The 23,432-nt window shown below is 46.8% G+C and overlaps 1 protein-coding gene across 2 annotated transcripts in view; it reads left to right on the forward strand.

Annotated features, from left to right (window-relative positions):
* The first annotated feature begins 303 nt into the window (after positions 1 to 303).
* Positions 304 to 23,432, forward strand: part of LOC142259084 (uncharacterized) — an 81,605-nt gene continuing 58,476 nt past the window's right edge. For both annotated transcript variants that reach the window (XM_075331601.1, XM_075331603.1), the window contains exon 1: positions 304 to 424. The gene's annotated coding sequence lies outside the window, so the exon portion shown is untranslated. The remainder of the gene's footprint in view (positions 425 to 23,432) is intronic.

Genomic DNA, 23,432 nt, shown 5'->3' on the forward strand with positions numbered 1-23,432 from the left:
TAGTGCTCGCGCATCACTAATAACAATTCTAGTGGAAGTGGTGGTTAGAGCTTATTACCTGGCCCATTGGATAGGGCGGGAGGGGGGGGGTAGGGGTTCTGATACATTAGTCTCAGACCCATTTCTGTGTTTCCATGTGGAAAGGAGAAGGGCACCACTAGCTTCATCGGCCGAGGGCAACAAAATCCACATCCAGGCCCTGCTGTGAAGAAGCCGCACAAGTCACCCTTTATATACACTTAGGAGCTGATCATGTGACCCTGACTCCTCCCCTCCATGTGACATCATCACAGGTCCTGTAAGCACAGAGCAGCCATATATCTAGTGTGCGGCTCTGCAGGTGGAGGTGTGTGGAGATTCCCCATTACTGGGCCTAGTTTATCCTGAGGCCTCTTTCCAGCAGCTCCGCTGTAGCCGGTCACTGGTGAGTAGGAGATGGAGCCTGGGGATAATGGGGCCCAGGAATAACTGAAATCTGAGGAGGTTTGTTGTCCTGAATATGAATTACGCTGCATTTTATTTATATTATACACTGGCTGTAGCACCCGGCATTGCCCGGGATAGTAACTAATGCCGGCGTCACACGGTATGATATATCGGGCGATATGTCGTCGGGGTTACGTCGGTAGTGACGCACATCCGGCATCGTCTGATATATCGTAGCGTGTGACAGCATTGAACGAGCAGAAATAACTTCTCGTTCATCATTGACAAGTCGCTCACTTTTAAAAAATCGACCGTCAGGTTGTTCATCGTTCCCGTGGCAGCACACATCGCTCCGTGTGACACCCCGGGAATGATGAACACAGTTTACCTGCATCCCGCCGGCAATACAGAAGGAAGGAGGTGGACGGGATGTTTATGTCCCGCTCATCTCCGACCCTCCACTTCTATTTACCGGCTGCCACGTGACTTCACTGTGACGCTGAACATCCCTCCCCCTTCAGGAAGAGAATGTTCACCGCCACAGCGACGTCGCCCGGGAGGTAAGTGCGTGTGACGGGGGGTTAACAACTTTGTGCGCCACGGGCAACTAATTGACCGTGACACACAAACGACGGGGGCGGGTACGATCACTCGTGCAATCGCACGATAGATCGTACCGTGTGAAGCCTGCATAAGTGTCTGTCTCTCTCCCACTCTCCCCCTCTGTCTCCTTCTCTCTGTCTCTCTGTTTCTGTCTCTGTGTCTTTCTCTGTCTCTCTAGCTCTCTCTCTCTTTCTCTGTCTCTCTCTGTTTCTCTCTCTGTCTCTCTCTGTCTTTCTCCCTGTCTCTCTGTATCTGTGTCTTTCTCTGTCTCTCTAGCTCTCTCTGTCTCTCTAGCTCTCTCTGTCTTTTTCTGTCTCTCTCTGTCCGTCTCTCTGTTCGTCTCTGTCTGTGTCTCTCTGTATTTCTCTGTCTGTGTTGTCTGTCTCTCTCTGTTTTGCTCTCTTTCTCTCTCGGTCTTTCTCCCTGTCTTCCTGTCTCTCTGTTTCTGTATCTTTCTCTGTCTCTCTAGCTCTCTCTGTCTCTGTCTTTTTCTGTCTGTCTCTCTCTTTTTGTCTCTGTCTGTGTCTCTTTGTCTCTCTCGGTTTCTCTTTCTCTCTCTGTCTCCCTTTCTCTGTCTGCCTGTCTCTCTGTCTCTGTGTCTTTCTCTGTCTTTCTAGCTCTCTCTGTCTCTGTCTTTTTCTGTCTGTCTTTTTCTGTCTGTCTCTCTATCCATCTCTCTGTTCATCTGTCTGTGTCTCTCTGTCTCTTTGTCTGTCTGTGTCTGTCTGTTTCTCTCTGTTTCTCTCTTTCTCTCTCTCTGTCTCACCACCGATATCATATTATCTCACAAATAAGCTTCTTATACTATGAAAGTCCTTTGTTCCTATAGCAACCAATTAGAGCTCCTACTATTATCCTGTAGCTTCCAGCTTCATTTTTTGATGAATAACTGTAGCGAGCGGGATAAAATGTTCCCATAAAAACATGGTCTAAGATGTTCCCTGAGTCAAATGGAGTGGCTGTGCAAAATTTCGTGATTGTAAATGCGATGGGCAATGGTGAGCATTCCTTTAGCGGACATCACACATACACTCAGCTTTATATATATATATATATATAAAGCTATATATATATATATATATATATATATATACACATATTTATATAAATATACGTATATATATTTAAATATACAGCTCTGGCAAAAATTAAGAGACCACTGCAAAATTTTCAGTTTTTCTGATTTTTCTCTTTATAGGTATATTTTTGAGTAAAAAGTAAATTGTTGTTTTATTCTATAAACTACTGACAACGTCTCCGAATTTCCAAGAAATAAGTTTTGTATTTATTTTCTGAAGATGAGAAATGTTCAAAATAACAAAAAACAATGCATTTTTTTCACACCTCAAATAATGCAAAGAAAACAAGTTCATAATGATTTAGAAACAACAATACTAATAATGTTTTACCTCAGGAAGAGTTCATAAATCAATATTTTGTGGAATAACCATGATTTTTAATCTCAGCTTTCATGTGTCTTGGCTGCTTTCCACACTGCTTTTGGGTGACCTTATGCCACTCCTGGTGCAAAAATGTAAGCAGTTCTTCTTTGTTTGATGGCTTGTGACTATCCACCTTCCTCTTGATTATATTCTAGAGGTTTTCAATGGGGTTTAGGTCTAGAGATTGTGCTGGCCATGACAAGATTTTGATGTGGTGGTCTTTCATCCACACATTGATTGACCTAGCTATGTGGCATGGCGCACTGTCCTGCTGAAAAAAACAGTCTTCAGAGTTGGGGAACATTGCCTAAGCAGAATGATGGAAATGTTTTTCCAGGATAACTTCGTATGCGGCTTGATTCATACATCCTTTGCAAAGTTTAATCTGCCCAATTCTAGCCTTGCTGAAGCATCCCCAGATCATCACCCATCCTACACCAAATTTCACAGTGGGTTCAAGACGCTGTGGCTTGTACGCCTCTCCAGGTCTCTGTCTAACCATTAGATGACCAGGTGTTGAGTAAAGCTGAAAATTAAACTCATCAAAGAAGATTATCTTACTCTAGAATTTGGACATATTAAACTTTGCGAAGAACGTATGAATCAAACCTCATAAAAGGTTATCTTGGAAAAACAGTTGCTCAGGCAACGTTCCCCAACTCTGAAGACTGTTTTTTCCAGCAGGACAATGCGCCATGCCACATAGTTAGGTGTGTGGATGAAGGACCACCACATCAAAAGCCTGTCATGGCTAGCCCAATCTCCAGACCTGAACCCCATTGAAAACCTCTGGAATGTAATCAAGAGGAAGATGGACAGTCACAAGCCATTAAACAAAGAAGAACTGCTTAAATATTTGCACCAGGAGTGGCATAAGGTCACCCAAAAGCAGTGTGACAGACTGGTGGAAAGCAGTCAAGACGCATGAAAGCTGTGATTAAAAATCATGGTTATTCCACAAAGTATTCATTTTTGATCTATTCCTGAGGTAAAACATTAGTATTGTTGTTTCTAAATAATTATGAACTTGTTTTCTTTGCATTATTTGAGGTGTGAATGCAATGCATTTTTTTTGTTATTTTGACCATTTCTCATTTTCAGAAAATAAATACAAAATGCATTGCTTGGAAATTCGGAGACGTTGTAAGTAGTTTATAGAATAAAACAACAATTTACATTTTACTCAAAATTCTACCTATAAAGAGAAAAATCAGAAAAACTAAAAATTTTGCAGTGGTCTCTTAATTTTTACCAGAGCTGTATATATGTACCAGCTTTATAAATGTTATGATTTTGTGGCTTTTTAATGCTAATGAAGCAAACCTCAAAAGTCTTTTTTTTTTTTTTTGCACTGTTATTTTATATATATATTTTCATAGGGCAATTTTCTTTTTTTCCCCCCTTCTTTTTAATAAAACTTGCATTGTATACACAAAACCCTTAACTATTAGTTTTGCTACAATTTGACTTTTCCCGTGTGTCCACAAGTCTTGGCCAGCACCACCAGTTTGAAGACTGGACGGAGCATTGCAGAGAGGCGTGACTGTGACCTAGCGCAGCCAACAGAATCCTAATTTACATCACAGAAGTGGCATAAATTATGACTGTAACGTGCAGTGCACAGGAAAACGTTTCTGCTGTAATTTATGCCACTTTTCTGATGTAAAATATGATGATTCTGTTGGCTGCGCTCCGTCACGGTCACGAAGCTCCCTCTCTCCATTATGGTTGTACTGGCCAATACTAAAGGACATACTGAAAAGTCAAATTCTGTCAAACCTTAGTAATCGGCTCTATGTGTCTTTCTTTTTTATATTACCAAAAGTAATAATAAAAAAGCACCAATTGGCCCAGCACTCTCCCGCTCACCGTTCATAAATACTGGCATAAAAAAATTGAAATAGTCTTACCAGTACAGTGGAACCTTGCTTAACGAGAACAATCCGTCTGGGACTGTACTTGTTAACCAAGTTACACGTTCAGCAAAGCAAGATTTCCCATAGGAAATCATTGCAATGCTGACAATTCGTTCCACAACTAGTTAAATGTCCCATCCTGGTCCCCTATTCTGTCATTCCACACATGCACAAACACATACAAACACACACAAACTCACACAAACACACACAAACACACAAGCACGCACGCACACGCACATATTATATGCTCACCTTACCTTCCGTTCCATCGCCGGTCTCCTGCCGTGTATTGGGTTACCATAACGACGAGGGAGGAACTACCTGCCAGAGCGCTGACGTCAAAGGCAGAGCCGCTTGCCTCTGATTGGCCAGCGCGCTGCCTTTGAGTAGCGGTGACAGGAACCAGGAAGTTCCTGCTTCGTCGCTATGGAAACCGATGCCTGGAGTGGAGCGGCGCACTACAGGACCCAGGAGACCGGCAATGAAGCGGAAGGTACACATATTATATGCTCACCTTACCTTCCGTTCCACCGCCAGCCTCATGGTACTTTTAGTTCGCCGCGAGCACGTCGCGATGTACCCGGGAACTACAAGAACCATGAGACCAGCGGTGGAACGGAAGGTAAGGTGAGCATAATACTGTATGTGTGTGCGTGCGTGTGTGTTTGTGTGTGTTTGTGCGTGCTTGTGTGTGTTTGTGTGGACTGCAAGTGCGGCTCAGTGCACGGTGGATGGACGGAACTGGAAGTGTCTGAGATGAGGATTTTGCTTGCACAGCAAAGCTTTCTCGTAAAGCGGGTTACAAATTTACAGAAAGCTTTGCTTGTTAAGCGAAATTCTCGTTAAGTGGGTTACTCGTTATGCAAGGTACCACTGTAATTCCTTTTCTGGGAACCCTGCACTACAGCACAAAAGAAGGTGGAGGTTGTCCTTCCTACCTCCGATCCTCAATGTTTTTATCAAGGACCACACAGAGTTAAGTATTAAGTGGGTTTCATTTAAGACAAGGAATAAAGTAATATACAATAACAAAAGTGTGGGAATTACTTGTGCTGTCATTGAGGGTTCCTAGAAGGGGAATTACCGGTAAGTCTAATTCTGTTTTGTCTTCTCACCTTCCATGGTAGCACAAGACCCACTCCCACCTAGATGATTAAATCCCAAATAAATACACTGGACACATTAAATTTGGAAGAAATAGGCCGTGATGTTTAATAAGGGATTACCAAAAATTTCCAATAAATATAAATATAATAATTAATTAATTCCATAAAAATACATTGACCATAAAAACCCAAAATAACGACCAAATCCACCCAGCAACTAGCTGGGCGATTATCCCACTAAGAAACATCACGACAAAGTCTAACAGCTCGATCCAAAGGGCGGGCGGGTGCTTCTTTCTTCTTGATCTTGCGGCGACTGACAGCTGACACCGCAATCCAGGTACTTAAATACTCCTATCTTTCCCGCACTTTATTTAACTAGCCAATGAGATGTCCTTAAAAGCACGCAAAAATTCAAACTGACTAAACCAGTTTAAACTTGGTCAAGGCAGATTACCACAGCTAACCAAAACATTAACCCTTGAATAACCACCGCTTAAATAATAAAACTGACCTATAACAAATAATTTGAATTAAAAATTCCCAAATAAATGAGGGGGGCCTGTGCGACCATGTGTCCCCCAAGCTATAAAGCTATTGGGGGGCCCGGACATGGTAGCACAAGACCCACTCCCACCTAGATGATTAAATCCCAAATAAATACACTGGACACATTAAATTTGGAAGAAATAGGCCGTGATGTTTAATAAGGGATTACCAAAAATTTCCAATAAATATAATAATTAATTAATTCCATAAAAAAACATTGACCATAAAAACCCAAAATAACGACCAAATCCACCCAGCAACTAGCTGGGCGATTATCCCACAAGCCATGACACGCAGAGTCATGGCCCCCCCCCAAAAACACTACAGCCATTTATCAATAATTGATTCGATTCCCACATTAAAAATGTCCAAACCAATCTCCGATAGGTGGACTAAATCACCCCTGTATAAGCCAGGTACAATACCCTCCAGGTCAGTGTGCCTGAACGAAAAACCTCCCACTTGTAACAAATAGTTAGACATTACCCTATTTATTCTCTTTCTTACCCTTTCCAAAAATAGAAAATCTCTGCTGGCCCAAACTAAACGAGGGACTATTTCAGAGAATATAAAAACAGTCCCTGGAAACCAACATTTGAATAAGAGAAAATCAGAACGCATCTCCGCTAAAAGAGCAAGCGTCCTGATTTTTCCCAAATCGTTACCCCCAGCGTGTATAACAATTGCATTAGGGCTAGGTCTTTTACACATCAAACTTTTCAAAACATTTTTTAACTCCCTCCAGACTAAACCCCTATAACCAAACCATTTAACATTTAAACGAAGAGAGTCAAATGATAAATTCTTAGAATAGATTCTCTGAGATGCCCTCTTTTCAGCCCAGAAGACAAAGGAATGTCCTATAATCCAAATCACTAAAGGCCCTAAAGAACAAAATAAGATTAATTTAAAAACATATTTGGCCTAACATACAATTTATACCTGTTAGATTCCCACCTTCCTAATTTCATAATTTCCTTAGGTTCCATACCCATTCTGGCAGCTTCAGAAGCTGCCCCGATCCTGAAAGAGTGTGATGAAATCTTCTTATCGCCAAGGCCCAGAACCACTAAACACTTTTTTAATATAAAATTAAACTGATAAATTGTTGTTGGAGAGAAGTCTTTGTGTAAGAACAACATTCCACTTTGTGAAGACCTTACTCCAAGCCAATTCCTGACATTTTGTACTGGGCAAATAACATTACCAGGTACCTCATTCAATTTAATGAAACACCCCTTACCTGACTGGTTTGTCTTTGATCTTCGAATACAAATCAACAAAGATGAATTTAAAATTCTTATGTCGTCTAATAACAAGCCCGACTGGCTTGATTTGCTCCGCAAAACCATTTCCCCAATACGGAATGCACCAAAAAATGCCAGGACAAAAGCAGTCCTAAATAGGCACGTTTCGTAAGCATCCCTACAGACAGAACTAAGGACTGACCAAAGCTTCCTCAGCAGGGTAAAGGAAATTGGAAGTCTTTTATCCGGCTGACCCATTTCCCTCTTATATCCTTTTAGAAATTGCTTTACAGGAAAATAACTCACCAATGTGGATTTCCCAGCCAGCTTTAAGAAAAAAGAGACTCCAGCCAACAATTTTGCAATGGAGGAAAATGACCATTTTCTCATACCCAAACTATTAATCAATAACATAACCGATCGCAGGTTATCCTCATAATAATCAAAACCCATCGTATCACAAAACCCTGTCCAGACTCTCCATGCAGCTGAATAGTCAGCCCATGTTCTTGAAGCCACAGACCTCTTAATAAAAACTGGGATTAATTCCAAATTAGCTCCCACAGGTGCGGAGGACAAGGAATGCCATCTACTTCCGCGTCCGGAACTAGCGAGCGAAACACATCCAGCTGGTGACAAGAAAGAACTTAAGCTGCTTCGCTGCTAACCTTACTAACCAAGCGAGCTTTCAACCATATGTTCATTTTTAAACAAAATAAGACTAAGTGCCTCAATAACCTAGCCGCCCACACACTTAGAAGACAACGTATTAATGGCAAAAACCACTCCTTGGCTCTCTGACAACAGCAAAATCCTTCTATCCCTTAAATAAGGTCCCAATGTAATAACCTGCAGGTAACGGGATACGCAAGGACTGCACGGAACCACGGGGGTTAATCAATGCAAATTTAATAAAATATTGCACAACACAGGTGGAGGAATAGTGCAGGAAAGGAGGGAGAGAAAAGCGGGAATGTGCACAGCAGTAGATATAATGTAATATACATACAACCACTTTGAATAGCTTGTCAAGGGTGGGAAGCCTCAGATTGTACTCCCAAAAGCAAAACACAAAAATCCTTATTAAGCAAAAAAACCGCAGGGTCCTTGTTACCTTACTTGCATAACACAGTGCAGAGTCTTTTCCTATCTGTCCCTAACTAAAAGTAGTGTGCACACTTAACTGCAGGTTTCAGTGTGGGGTACCTCGTCACCGTTGGGGCCCGTATTCCGCCGGCAGACACCTCTAAAGTTCAGTCTTTGTCCCGTCTCTGTAATTTGCCCGTGCTGTCTGGCTCCTCGCTCCACATCCAGCCTTTCTTGGATCTGTGTCTTGGGGAGATGTCACGCAACACTCAGGTACTTGGACCTTGTTCAGCAGGGCAGAATGCGGCCTTGCCTTCTTCAGCACGTCCGAACACACACACCTCACCAGAAACAGCTACCAAACAAAACTAGCTCCTCCTCACATCCTGTTCAGGACTGTACCAAGTAAATCAAGCAGCAGGGGTTTGTGCCCGCTGTTCTTTGTTTTGACAGCAGGTGGCAGCATAACAAGGAAAAGTTCACAGTCTTCTAACCTATATATGTAAATGTTAACAGGTCTTACATTTCCCCCCCTATTTAACCTCGGCCGTCCCGGCCGATACTCTCCTGAGGCACTCTGCACAGGGGCACACGGTGGCAACTCCTGCCCTGCTTCACAACCTGTTGCTTGGGAGCCAATGTCTTAAAACAGGATCCAGTGACAGAACACACAAATTCATCTGCCAAGTACCAATCAGGGGGAATACCAGCATTAGCCCGCTCAGTCCGGCGTGGTACTACGGCTAAGTCACCAGACGTCGGCGCCGTATCAGGGAGTACAGTATTCTCGTCCCCATCTCTGGCGATTGGTGACTCCTGCTCTGCAGGGGTGGCACCTGTGTCTTGAACGGATGGGGGCGTGGATCTCTCCCAGTCTGCTGGGTTGGTCGGGGCCCGCCACCATTCTTCATCGTCAGAGCCCTCTTCGAGGGTAACAGGAACGGGCATGGGCACCGTCTCCGAGGTACTTTGTCTGGTCCTGTCTTCTGAATAGCAGGGCCTCAGCATATTGCGATGCAGGATGAGGGTGCTGCCTCTTTGCTCACCTCTCACTTCGTATACTGATCCGTGGGGCGAGATTCTTCTGATCACAATGTAAGGCTCTGTTTTCCAGCGCTCGCTCAACTTGTATCTCGGGTGCTTCTCTGCAACTAGTACTCAGTCTCCTGGCAAGAACGGGGTTTCACACACAGGTTTCCGCTGTGGATGTGTCTTTTCTTGCAGCCGCTTGGTGACAATTCGATGGATAGTCTCCAGCCGTCGACGGTGACAGTCAACCCAGGAACCCACACTCTGACCTTCACTGATCTCGGGGGGAGCTAGGTTCAGCTCTTCAATGCCTCTTCCGGCTCTTCCAAACAGTAGCACATACGGGGTGTACCCAGTGGTGGAGTGGACACGATTATTGTACGCCCACACGAGTTCTGCGAGATAGCCGGGCCAGTGATTCTTACGATCATCCTCTAACATGCGTAGCATTTGTAGGAGGGTCCGGTTAAATCTCTCGCAGGCTCCGTTGCCCTGTGGATGATAAGGCGTAGTCCTTGACTTCTGCATTCCGTAAATCCTTTGCAGCTCTCTCATGACACCGCCCTGAAAGCAAGCCCCTTGGTCAGAATGTATTCTTTTGGGGCAGCCGTACACCCGGATAAAGTCATCACTGATGGCTCGATCAGCTGATTCAGCCGTCTGATCTCTGGTGGGCGTCACCACCGCAAATTTGGAGAAGTGATCTGTCATCACAAGGCAGAACTGATAGCCCCGGTGGGAGTGACCAATCTTCAGATAATCGATCATGAGTACTTCCAATGGCTCTTTGGTTGCAATAGTCTGTACTGGTGCTCGCTGTGGGGGAGCTTTACTTAACTCACAGGAACGGCACAGTTTACAGGCCTTCTCTACTGCCCGAAGCATCTGAGGACAGTATACTATTCTTTGCAACCACTGGTAAGTCTTGTCCGGTCCGAAATGGGCTCCCTTCTCATGCGCCTCTCGGGCCAATGGTACTGCCATCTTCTGGGGTATCACTACTTGCCACCGTACTTCCAACTCTGTAGCTAGGTGCACCTTCCGATATAGCATCCCTTCTTGCACCGACAGCTTATCCCACTGGCTGAGAATCTGGAGGGCCACGTGCGACAGCGTGGCCCGTATTTCCTTTCTAGGCTTGCGCTGCTGGATCACCCACTCTTTCACTTGAAGCAGTTCTGGGTCAGATGACTGGATTTTCACCCATTCCTCTCTGGTTTGGCCAAGCAGGCATGATGTCGTGCCCGATGTAATTTCCAGCATACGAGCCTCTACCAATTGAGCGGTGAATTTACTGAAGTCCGGAATTTCATCTTCCTCCAACTGTTCATCTCTCTCCCCCACTGGGGCTTCGGTGGTAACACGAGAAAGGGCATCCACATTCTGATTTTCATGCTTGGAGCGGTACTGCACATGATAATTGTATCTGGAGAGTCGTGCCAGCCACCTCTGTTCCATTGCTCCCAGTTTGGCGGTGGAGATGTGAGCCAGGGGATTATTATCCTTATAGACTTCAATTTGGGCTCCCGTGAGATATTCCGAGAACCTTTCGGTTATTGCCCATACTAGTGCCAGTAACTCCAGCCGAAAGGAACTGTAATTCTCGGGGTTGCGCTCGGCTTCCCGTAATGTCCGACTTCCATATGCAATCACCCGTTCAGTACCATTCTGTACCTGGGCCAGTACTGCACCCAGGCCGTAGAGGCTTGCGTCTGTATACAACCGAAAAGGGAGGTTATAGTCTGCATAGGCAAGCACAGGGGCGCTAACCAAGGCCTCTTTCAATCGGTGTAAGGCTTCTGCTTGTCTTGGTCCCCAGCAAATTTTCTGTGCTTTTGGTCCTTTCGCAGTCCCTCGGAGCAATTCGTGCAAAGGTTCTGCCTCCTTTGCGAAATCTTTGATAAAGCGACGGTAATATCCGGCTAGCCCCAGGAAAGCTCGAACCTCCCGCACTGTGCTGGGTGTGGGCCATTGTAGCACTGCTCTCACTTTCCCATCGGAGGGCTGTACGCCGGCTTCCGACACCTTGTGTCCGAGATATTCAATCTCTTCCTGAAAGATCTGGCATTTTTTTGGTTTCAGTTTAAGCCCATGGGCCCGTAACCGCTGAAACACTTGACCCAGGTTTTCTAGATGTTTTTCGAAGGTTGCAGAATACACTACTATGTCATCCAGGTAAATCAACGTGGCCTTGAAGTTCATGTCTCCAAGGCAACTTTCCATGAGGCGCTGAAAAGTTCCTGGGGCATTATTTAGTCCAAACGGCATGCGATTGAACTCGAAGAGTCCCATGGGTACAATAAATGCGGTCTTGGCCTTGTCTTTCTCTGCCACAGGGACCTGCCAATATCCGCTGGCCAGATCAAGGGAGGAGAAGTAACGTGCCTTTCCCAGCGCCGACAGGGACTCCTCTATCCGGGGCAGAGGGTAGGAATCACGAACCGTGCATCCATTAAGCTTGCGGTAGTCAACACAGAAGCGGGTAGACCCATCCTTTTTCTTGACCAGCACGATTGGGGCAGCCCATGGACTCTGACTTTCTCTTACCACCCCGCTCTTCAGCATCTGCGCCAAGAGCTCTTTTACCTCTTGGTAGTACTTTGGGGGTATTTGTCTGTACCTTTCCCTGATCGGTGGGGCATCTCCAGTGGGTATTTCGTGCTGAATCTTGTCAGTACAGCCAAAATCTTCTGCGTGACGGGAGAACGTGGCTTGATTCTCCCAAATAAAGTCTTCTATGGCTTGGGCTTGCTCCGAAGCGAAGGGGCTCAGGTCCACTCCCATCTGCCCTAAGATGACGCGACTGTTCCACTGATCAGTGGGTTTCTCTTTTCTTTTCATAGAAACAGCCCAAGTCCAGGCTTCCCCTGCCATGAGCTGCAATTCAATCGATTCTGCAGTCGCCACCTCTTCAGGCGCCAGGTAGACATGGGCCAGAACAACTCCCGAGGTCAAGGTGTAGGCCTGTTCACCGGTGTTCACGCAACGGAAAGGGACTCTTCCATTTCTTACTGTTGCTAAAGTGCGAGCCACCAACGGTTCATCTCCGTTCTCTTCACCACGGTAAGGCTCCACCAACACCTCCATCCCCTCGAGTGTACGGTGGGCTCCAACTGGCAAGGTGAGGACTGTCTCACGATTTGGAGGTAAAGTAATTGTTGTCTGTCTTGGGACTCGAACCCTCCCCACCGGGTAGCGGCTCCCACCATTCCTCCACAGTCCTCGGGCACGGATAAGGTGTTGGAAGACCTTTTGGGCGGGCCTGTTAGCAACTGTCGTCTTCCAGTAATCACAGCCCCCCTTGTTGAAGAGCAACTGGTCTAATTCTTTCAGGACGTTCATACCCATGATAGCCGGCACCTCTCTGTCGTACCGGCCCTCCGTTAACACAATCCCTTTTTTGCCTAAGTTCTGGCCACATGCACGTATGTTCATCCACACGACCCCTACAACCGGAATGGGAAGATTGTTTGCAGCCCTCAGTTTGATATGTGCCCCTTTGTCAATGGATACAGTTTGTCCAAAATGTTGGTAGAAGAACTGTTCTGGCATGGTGGTCACTTGGGACCCAGTATCCATCAAGCATCTTACTTCTTTCCCTTCAAATTCGGCCATGATCGTCGGCGTGCTGGCTGCTATATCTTCAGGGCGTTGGTTTTCTCTAAGCTCAGTTGGTCTCCCCGCCATGTGCCCATCCATGGAGGGAGGCACTAGTTTAACGGCGGTCTTTCTTGAGACGTCTTCCTCTCCGGACAGTGTCGGAATAAATGGTTCTGATTTCCACAGTTCCAACACTGGTACTCTCCAGCGGGTCTCGATCGTCTCTGCTCAATCTGTCCCCTCTCTTCTTGATAGGTATTTGTGCGGGTATTTGGCCGCGGTGCTGTCGTTCTTACTTCTGACGCCGGGGCTTGCATATTCTTCAGCAACTCTTGTAGAGCAGTAACCGTCTCTTGTAACTGATCGACTTTAGCCTCAAGTTGGCTCGGTTCTCGGTTTTTCTCACCCGGGACTATCTTATGCATACAAACTTCTCCCCAGGCGTTCTGCGGGTCGCAATTTTCAGTTTGTGCGCGGGAGACTGCTTCTTCCAATATTTCCTGGAAAGTTAGTTTTTTTTCTACCCTGAGCCGTTCACGGAGGGCACCTTTGATCTTGGGGTTATGTAATCCGCGGAGGAATTGATCTCGCAGGGTACGGTCAGCATAACTGGGGGTTTGTGCTAGCTCTGGCTCTGCTGTAAGCATTTGTCTCATTATTCTCTGGAGTGCATTTGCATACTGTGGCAGACCTTCTTCTTCACCCTGCAGCCTGTAGAACAGTTGCGCCTGTAAATCTCCTGCTTCTGGTTTCCCGCCATACACTCTCTCAAGAATCTTCACCACCTGCTCTAACGTCTTTCGTTCACTCTCAGGGCGCAATAAAATAGTCTCTTGAGCATGGCCTTCAAGGGCAATCAGCAATATCTCCCCTTGATTTTCTGCAGTCACTCCTGCTACTCTCAACATGCCCCTCACTCTCTGCGCCCAGTCATGGAGAGGTACATTGTTGCCAGTAAATTTTGGTATATGGGTCAGCATAGCCCCCAGGGACAGCTGTCTTGCTGGTATTCCCCCATCAGGTTGTATTAGAACACCTCCATCAGCGACACCCCCATCAGCGACACCCCCCTGTCCGTCCATGGTTCCGTACCAACCTGCGTATCCTGCCGACTACACCAAATGTAATAACCTGCAGGTAACGGGATACGCAAGGACTGCACGGAACCACGGGGGTTAATCAATGCAAATTTAATAACATATTGCACAACACAGGTGGAGGAATAGTGCGGGAAAGGAGGGAGAGAAAAGCGGGAATGTGCACAGCAGTAGATATAATGTAATATACATACAACCACTTTGAATAGCTTGTCAAGGGTGGGAAGCCTCAGATTGTACTCCCAAAAGCAAAACACAAAAATCCTTATTAAGCAAAAAAACCGCAGGGTCCTTGTTACCTTACTTGCATAACACAGTGCAGAGTCTTTTCCTATCTGTCCCTAACTAAAAGTAGTGTGCACACTTAACTGCAGGTTTCAGCGTGGGGTACCTCGTCACCGTTGGGGCCCGTATTCCGCCGGCAGACACCTCTAAAGTTCAGTCTTTGTCCCGTCTCTGTAATTTGCCCGTGCTGTCTGGCTCCTCGCTCCACATCCAGCCTTTCTTGGATCTGTGTCTTGGGGAGATGTCACGCAACACTCAGGTACTTGGACCTTGTTCAGCAGGGCAGAATGCGGCCTTGCCTTCTTCAGCACGTCCGAACACACACACCTCAGCATAAACAGCTACCAAACAAAACTAGCTCCTCCTCACATCCTGTTCAGGACTGTACCAAGTAAATCAAGCAGCAGGGGTTTGTGCCCGCTGTTCTTTGTTTTGACAGCAGGTGGCAGCATAACAAGGAAAAGTTCACAGTCTTCTAACCTATATATGTAAATGTTAACAGGTCTTACACCCACACCACCATAGCAACAACAATAGGAAATAACTCTAACACAACCCGATTATTTACAGCCCCACTGATAACCCATGTACAATCCCAAACCCCAACTGACCAAAAACCTTCAAAGCAACAACCGTACCCAACACTAACAGACACACCTGTGAATAACCGCAGCTCATCTGAAGACACAAATGAAAATTGTAAATAGCTACGCCCATTAAAAGCCTCTAAAAACTCACACCAAATAGACAAATCTTCTCTCAACTTCTTCGTCACCCGAATATGAGCTCTAGGAGAGTGCACACCTTTCGTCGCTTCATACAGACCCCTAGAGAAAACTCTCCCCATTGGGATCACACGTAAAGCAAAATTCAAAAGTCCCAAAACTGACTGAAACTCCTTTAAAGTCGCCTTATGCTTTGTCTTCAACACCTGTAAAGCAGACCTCAACTTCACCACCTTCTCCTCTGGTAGTCTACACTCCATATTTTCAGAATCCAAAGTGATACCAAGAAATTCCAAACAGCAGCAAGGACCCACCGTCTTTTCTTCGGCCAATGGGATACCGAAATTATGACACAATTCCTGAAATCTATGCAACAACTCTAAACAAACACTATCTGACGACCCACCCACAAACAAAAAATCATCTAAATAATGCAAAATCCCTGCCTTAACGTAACCTAAACTAACACACCAATGAATAAACGTCGAAAAAGCTTCAAAATAAAAACACGACAATGAAAAGCCCATAGGCAGGCACATATCAAAATAAAACCCGTCCTCAAATTGAAATCCCAAGGAATTAAAGCCCTCGGGACTAACCGGCAAAAGCCTAAAAGCAGACTTGATATCCGCTTTTGCTAACAAAGCGTTAACCCCCTGACTCCTGACTAAATCCACCGCTTGGTCAAATGAAGCATAATTAACTGACGATTTCGACTTATCGATTTCATCATTCAAAGAAGCCCCTCTTGGAAAGGAAAGATGATGTATCAACCTGAAACTACCTGCTTCTTTTTTAGGAACAATACCCAGAGATGACAAACGAAAATTGACAAATGGCGGGCACGTAAAAGGGCCCGCCACTCTACCTTCTTTAATTTCCTTAGAAATTTTTTCTTTCACCACCTCTCAATATTTTTCCACCGAAGCTAAATTTTCAACCCACATACACCCTTCACCCAAAAATTCAGGGACAGGGAAACCTTTATCAAAACCTTGAGAAATTAACTTAGCTCTCTCCCGATCTGGGAACCGCTCGAGCCACGGTCGCATGTTTTCCAGAATCACTGGAGTCCATGCTCTTAACAAGCATCTCCTTTGTGCCATTTTGCTGTTGAGACTGTGCAATCCGCTTGTAGCACTTTGACATGGGATAAGTGCCCCCACAGAAGGAGCACTCATGCTGAAACCTGCAATTACTAAGCCATTTGCACAGTCCCTCATTGAAAGCAAAACAGACACCTTTTTTGCTATTACCCTGCTGTGCTGAGTAAGGCTGCCTAGATCCCTGATTCCTCAAAGGAAGCATTAAATTAATCCACAAACCGACATCTTTAACCCCACATTTCATAGAAGGGTGTACCGCCAGTTTCTGCCTAAAGGACTCATCATAGCTGAGCCAAGCCATACCGCCAAAATTGCGATATGCCTCAAAAATACTATCCAGATGTTGGAAAAGGCCACTACAGTAGCCTGGAAACCTTTCACCCAGCACAGCAGAATAAATACAAAATGCTTGTAACCAATTATAAAAAGATTTAGGCATAGCGCGCCTTTTATCCTCCCCTTCACTTTTATCATCTCTTTTCTCACCCCTACCCAGCTCCTTGCTGGATGGAAGCAATGAAAAGAGATCTACAAATTCCTTATTCCAAATGCGCTCCTTTATGGACGCATTTAGATGAAAATCTAGGGGAGACATTTCACATATTAAAGCTTCCTTTAAACATGATTCAGCTACGCCCCCAAACCTGTTTAACACAGGAGGCTCGCCAACCATGTTTACAGGAAGCCCGACATCCCTAACCTGACCTTCAATAACCTCTCTAACAATTTGTCTAACAACATTTCTAAAGTCAGGTAACATATTGACATTAAAAGAAACAGCAGAATTTGAGTTCTCACCATTCCTCGCATTCCTTTCCGGGTCGGGTCTGCTGCCTGGACTTTCAGTGCTCCCAGCCTCCGCCTGAGGCGAGCACGGGACCCTCCAGACCTCATCGTAGCCGACTTCGTCCCCTTCCTCCTCAGACGAGCCGGGTCTCGCGTTCCACGACGCAGCTGCGGCTTCTTCTGGACTTGTACTCCGCTGCTGCGGATAGTCCGGTGCTCTTTTGCTAGCCGCAGCTACTCCCTGGGCCGCCGCTGCGCTTTTACGGCAGCGGTGGCTAGATGAATCCTCCAGTCGCCGCCATCTTGGCTCGGCGCACGTCTCTGGGTGATGACGCGCCTTCTCGCGAGCGCTCACTCCTCTTCTCGCTGGGGGCGGCGACTTCCTCTTCCGCGATGACCGCTTCCGACCAGCTGAAGATGGCGGTGAATACACATCCCGGCTTCTCCTCTTCCTCTTCTCCTGAACGCCGACCGCGACAACAGCTGGCTCCGCGAACTTCTCCTGTTGACCCGCCGACTCTGCAGACCCAGGCACGGCAGCCGGAACCTCCGCTGGCAGAACCTCTTCACCCGGCGACATCAGACACCTCAGCAGCCAATCTTCTCCTCCCGACTCCGCCGCCTTCTTCAACAGCTGCTCCACGAGACTGTCCATCTGCTTCTTTCTTCTTGATCTTGCGGCGACTGACAGCTGACGCCGCAATCCAGGTACTTAAATACTCCTATCTTTCCCGCACTTTATTTAACCAGCCAATGAGATGTCCTTAAAAGCCCGCAAAAAATTCAAACTGACTAAACCAGTTTAAACTTGGTCATGGCAGATTACCACAGCTAACCAAAACATTAACCCTTGAATAACCACCGCTGAAATAATAAAACTGACCTATAACAAATAATTTGAATAAAAAATTCCCAAATAAATGAGAGGGGCCTGTGCGACCATGTGTCCCCCAAGCTCTATAGCTATTGGGGGGCCCGGACATGACAGCACAAAGGAGGAATACTAAAGAAAATAAACTAGGGAGGGACAATTGCCCGAAAGACTAGATCTCCAATATGCATTACGTGTAGCCTATAATGTCTAAAAGGCATTAACCGAGGACCAAGTAGCAGCTCTGCAGATTTGTTTGATGGAGGCATTTGCTCTCTCTGCCCTGGAGACAGACATGGCAGACATTTTTTTTTTAATCTAATTGGCTATGGTGATTCTGGAAGCTTTCTTTACCTTGTTTCGGTTGCAATATTGAACAAAGAGATTACAGTTGATTGTGTCTGCAGAAGATAACGAAGGATGATTCTGCCACATCCAGTGAATGATTCTTTCTCCTTTTCGTTCTTTGGGTTCTGGTAGAAAGATGGGAGAATTATCTCCTGAGACATGTGAAATTCAGATGATACCTTTGATAGAAAGGATGGATCCAGACGGAGCACAATCCTTTCATCCAGTATTCTGAAATAGGGTTCTCTGATGGATAGAGCTTGTAATTTACTAGCTCTCCTTGCTGATGTGATGGCTACCAGAAATGCTGCCTTCCAGGGGAGCTTGTTCAAGCCCATAGATGTTAAGAGCTCTAAGGAAGGTATGGTTAGATCTTTATCACTAGAACTACTGGACTCGTGACACCTATATAGAAATACATGGTGCAAAGTAGTCAAAATTACTACCTCAGTAGTTCTAGTGTTAAGGACAATGTTAAGATCTCAAGGGGGGAAATGTGTTGGATCTTCTTGCTAGAGACTGAGATGCTGTAGTCATGAATCTTCTTATCCACTGATGGTTTATTAGGTCCTCGTCAAAGAATCAACTTAGGGCTAATGCTTGGACATTAAGGGTAAAGGGTCTCAACCCTCTTCCTAAACCATCCTATAAAAATTCCAAGATTTGGACAATATTGGGATGGAACACGTCTGGAGGAGTAGGACCACACTAGGACTTGAAGGTTTTCCATACTTAGATGGAATATATTACCAGCTTCCTACTTTTCTGAAGGGTAACTACCGTATAACCATGACAGACTTCTTGCTTTTAATATTTTGGTTTCAGAAGCCATCAGCCAGGCAGAAACCTTCTGGTACATAATGGAAAATTGGACCCTGATACAGAATGTAATGGACTGGAGGAAGGATGATGGGATCCTCCGACTTCAGCATGTTTAGAGTCCGAAACCAACTCCGCTTGGTCCAGAAGTTTGCTATGAGAACTGTATTTATCCTTTCCATCCTGATCTTTTGAATTGTTTTTGCCAGCATAGGAATTAGGGGAAAGTTTAGACCAGCTTGAATTTCCATGGGTGAGCGAATGCATCCACCGCTATACACCTGTCATATAGATTCAGGGAGAAAGATAGATCTACTTTTGTATTCTGATTGTTTGCAAATAAATTGGCTTCTGGCTGCCCCATCTGTCTGTTATAATGTGAAAAATCTCTGTCCTCAGACTTCACTCGCCTGGATGTAGATCTTTCCTGCTCAGGAAGTCTGCCTTTATGTTGATGGAGCCTTTTACATAGAAAGCCAATAGGGACAGACAATGTTGCTATGCCCAGGCAAAGATTCTTGCTGAACCTTTCCTGAGGTTCTTGTGTATTGGCATACCTCCCAACCGTCCCGGATACAGCGGGACTGTACCGGATTTCAGCGGGTGTCCCGGTGTCACGATCGTGAGGCTTTTTGTCCCGCCTGTGGCTCCGTCCACCCGCTCTCTCCCCGTCTGACTTTCTCCCCCTCCTAATGCACATGAGCAGAGCAGAGCCGAGCGCTGCTTCACTGCTTGGCTCTGTACTGCCGCTGTTATGGGTGGGCGGCAGCAGCACTCTGGCTGCCGGCACTTTAAATCTGCAGCTCAGCGTGCACTCACTGCTCACTGCTGGGCTGTTTGTGTAGGAAGTGCATCTGTGGGCGGAGCTACCGAGCAACATGCTGAGCTCTGTCCACAGATAAAGAGACTGCAGGAAGAGGAGCTGAACACCAAGGAACGCTGTATGTGAACCCCCCACCTACCCAGAGCTGTATGCCCCAACCCCCTCCTCACCAGAGCTATATACCTCCAGTCACCCCCCTCACCACATCTTTATGGCCCCTCACCAAATTTGTATACCCCCCCACCAGATCTATATGCCCCCCAGCACACCCCAGCTCTGTATGCCTCCAGCCCCCTCCCACCAGATATGTATGCCCCAGCAGCCCTCTCCTCACCAGAGCTATATGCCTCCAGCCACCCCCTCACCAGATTTGTATGTCCCCCAGCCCCCACACCAGATTTGTATACCCCCCAGCCACCCCACCAGATCTATATGCCCCCCAGCACCCCCCAGCTCTGTATGCCTCCAGCCCCCTCCCACCAGATATTATATCCCAGCCCCCCCCTCACCAGATATGTATGCCCCAGCAGCCCTCTCCTCACCAGAGCTATATGCCTCCAGCCACCCCCCCCTCACCAGATTCGTGTGCCCCCCAGCCCCAACACCAGATTTGTATGCCCCCAGCCACCCCATCGGAGCTGTATGTGCCCCCAGATCTGTATAAGCCCCAACACCAGAGCTATATGCCCCTTAGGCTACTTTCACACATCCGGTTTTTGCTCTGCAGCACAATATGGCACTCTGCAGAAAAACTGCAACCGTTTTTTTTGCCGCCGGTTGCGGTTTTTTTTGCATAGACTTACATTAGTGCCGTATTGTGCCGCATGGGCTTGCGTTTGGTCGGGTTTTTGCCGCATGCAGCAGATTTAGCCGATGCCGCGGCCGGATGGAACGTTGCCTGCAACGTTTTTTGCTCCAGCAAAAAAAAACCGCATCGCGCCGCATCCAGCCGCTGCGGCGCATTTTCAATGCATGCCTATGGACGCCGGATGCGGCGCGATGCGGAAAAAACCGGACCGGCCGCATGTAAAAGCTTATGCAAAGGATGCGGTGTTTTCGCCGCATCCGTTGCATAGGTTTCACAGCCGGATTGAGCCGCAGTGTTCAAACCGGATGTGTGAAAGTAGCCTTGGTAATATCTATGCTACCAGTAATTTGTATGCCCCACAGTAAAGTGAATTTCCCCCAGTAATGTGTATACCCCTTAGTAACGTGTATGCCCAACAGTGAAAAACACAGACGTTCTTCACTGATGTGTTAAACACGCATATGTTCCTTCATACTCCGTGATTCACGGCACACAGTGGTTGTCCATATGCAATCCATGATACGTGATCCGTACTCCGTGATTGCACATGGACATATACTCACCTGCCCCCGCTCCTGCTCTCCGTGGTGCTGAAGAGTCCCGCGATTCAGCATCCAGCCACCGCTCTCTCACCTCTGCAGCTGCTTCCGGGTCGGCTCTGGCTGCATAAATGAATATGCATGCCATAATGACCCAGGCAGGAAGAAGCAGAGGGCAGCTGCTGAACTCAGCATCGCTGGAGAAGGTGAGTTGAAAAAGATTTTTATTTTAAATGTCCGTGTTTTTCTGGTACATGTTTCACGGATCACACCATAGTGTGGTCTGTGGGACATCAGTGATGCCAGAAAAAAAGCAGACATGTTTCTGTGCAGAAATCATGGATACGCATGTACGCCGCACAGAGACACGGTCAGTGAAAAATCACTGATGTGTGTGCAGACCCATTGATTATGATTGGTCTGCATAGGTCAGTGATTCTGGTACGTATAAAAAGTAGCACATACATACCAGAATCACTGACATCTGAAACAGGCCTAATATGTATGCCCCTCAAGTACTGTCTATGCATCAAGACCCTCCTGTGCTGTATATACTGTAGCCCCAAGCCCCTCCTGTGCTGTATATACTGTAGCCCCCAGCCCCTCCTGTGATTTATATACTGTAGCCCCCAGCCCCTCCTGTGCTGTATATACTGTAGCCCCCAGCACCTCCTGTGATGTATATACTGTAGCCCCCAGCCCTTCCTGTGCTGTATATACTGTAGCCCCCAGCCCCTCCTGTGCTGTATATACTGTAGCCCCCAGCCCCTCCTGTGCTGTATATACTGTAGCCCCCAGCCCCTCCTGTGCTGTATATACTGTAGCCCCCAGCCCCTCCTGTGCTGTATATACTGTAGCCCCCAGCCCCTCCTGTGCTGTATATAATGTAGCCCCCAGCCCCTCCTGTGCTGTATATACTGTAGCCCACAGCCCCTCCTGTGCTGTATATACTGTAGCCCCCAGCCCCTCCTGTGCTGTATATACTGTATATATACAGTGTGTGTGTGTGTGTATATATATATATATATATATATATATATACACACACACACACTGTATATATACAGTATATACAGCACAGGAGGGGCTGGGGGCTACAGTATATACAGCACAGGAGGGGCTGGGTCTGTTAAAGTGTTGCCAAGTGATCACATGCCGAGGAGGAGCTGGATAGAGACAAGCGGGGTAGGTGTGTGCGGCTGCTGCCGGCTTCCCCATATTATTACCTCCAATGTGTGTATATGTATGATGTATATATCTATGTATGTCAGTGCAGATGACTGTGTATGGATTTGTCTGTTTATATGTATTTTAGGGAATTTGTCTTCAAATATGTACCGCATATGTGCGTATGCCTGTGCCCACGATCAGGACTCGCTGTGTCCTGGAGGCAGCGCGTCCTGATCTGCGGGGCTGCACGTCTCCTCCGCAGGAGACCACAGCTGCCTGTGCCCACGATCAGGACTCGCTGTGTCCTGGAGGCAGCGCGTCCTGATCTGCGGGGCTGCACGTCTCCTCCGCAGGAGACCACAGCTGCCTGTGCCCACGATCAGGACTCGCTGTGTCCTGGAGGCAGCGCGTCCTGATCTGCGGGGCTGCACGTCTCCTCCGCAGGAGACCACAGCTGCCTGTGCCCACGATCAGGACTCGCAGTGTCCTGGAGGCAGCGCGTCCTGATCTGCGGGGCTGCACGTCTCCTCCGCAGGAGACCACAGCTGCCTGTGCCCACGATCAGGACTCGCTGTGTCCTGGAGGCAGCGGGTCCTGACCTGCGGGGCTGCACGTCTCCTCTGCAGGATAACGCAGCTGCGTGTGCCCACGATCAGGGTTCAGTGCGCTGCGGTCTCCTGCTGTGTTCTCCCTACGGAGGACGCATGCAACTGCAGCAAACAATTGATATGCTGCAGTCTGGAAAGACACTCCGCAGGTCAGTGTTTGCTGCAGAAAAAACAAGCACAGTGGGCACGGGGTTTCTATAAATCCCTCCACTGTGCTTGTACTGTACAATGCGGCGTTTTAGACACAGCAAAAACACGCTACATCCAAAATGCTGCAAATACTGATCGTGGGCACGCAGCCTTATACAATGTGATCAATAGCTGAAAAGGATTGGATGTGGGCGTGACAGATTGCAAAATGGGTGTGGTTAGGGGGCGTGGCTTAAAATTGCGCGCCGCATACTTTGTCCCTCTTTCTCATCTTTAAATGTTGGGAGGTA

The sequence above is a fragment of the Anomaloglossus baeobatrachus genome, assembly GCF_048569485.1.
Source record: "Anomaloglossus baeobatrachus isolate aAnoBae1 chromosome 5 unlocalized genomic scaffold, aAnoBae1.hap1 SUPER_5_unloc_25, whole genome shotgun sequence".
NCBI classification, from domain to species: domain Eukaryota; kingdom Metazoa; phylum Chordata; class Amphibia; order Anura; family Aromobatidae; genus Anomaloglossus; species Anomaloglossus baeobatrachus.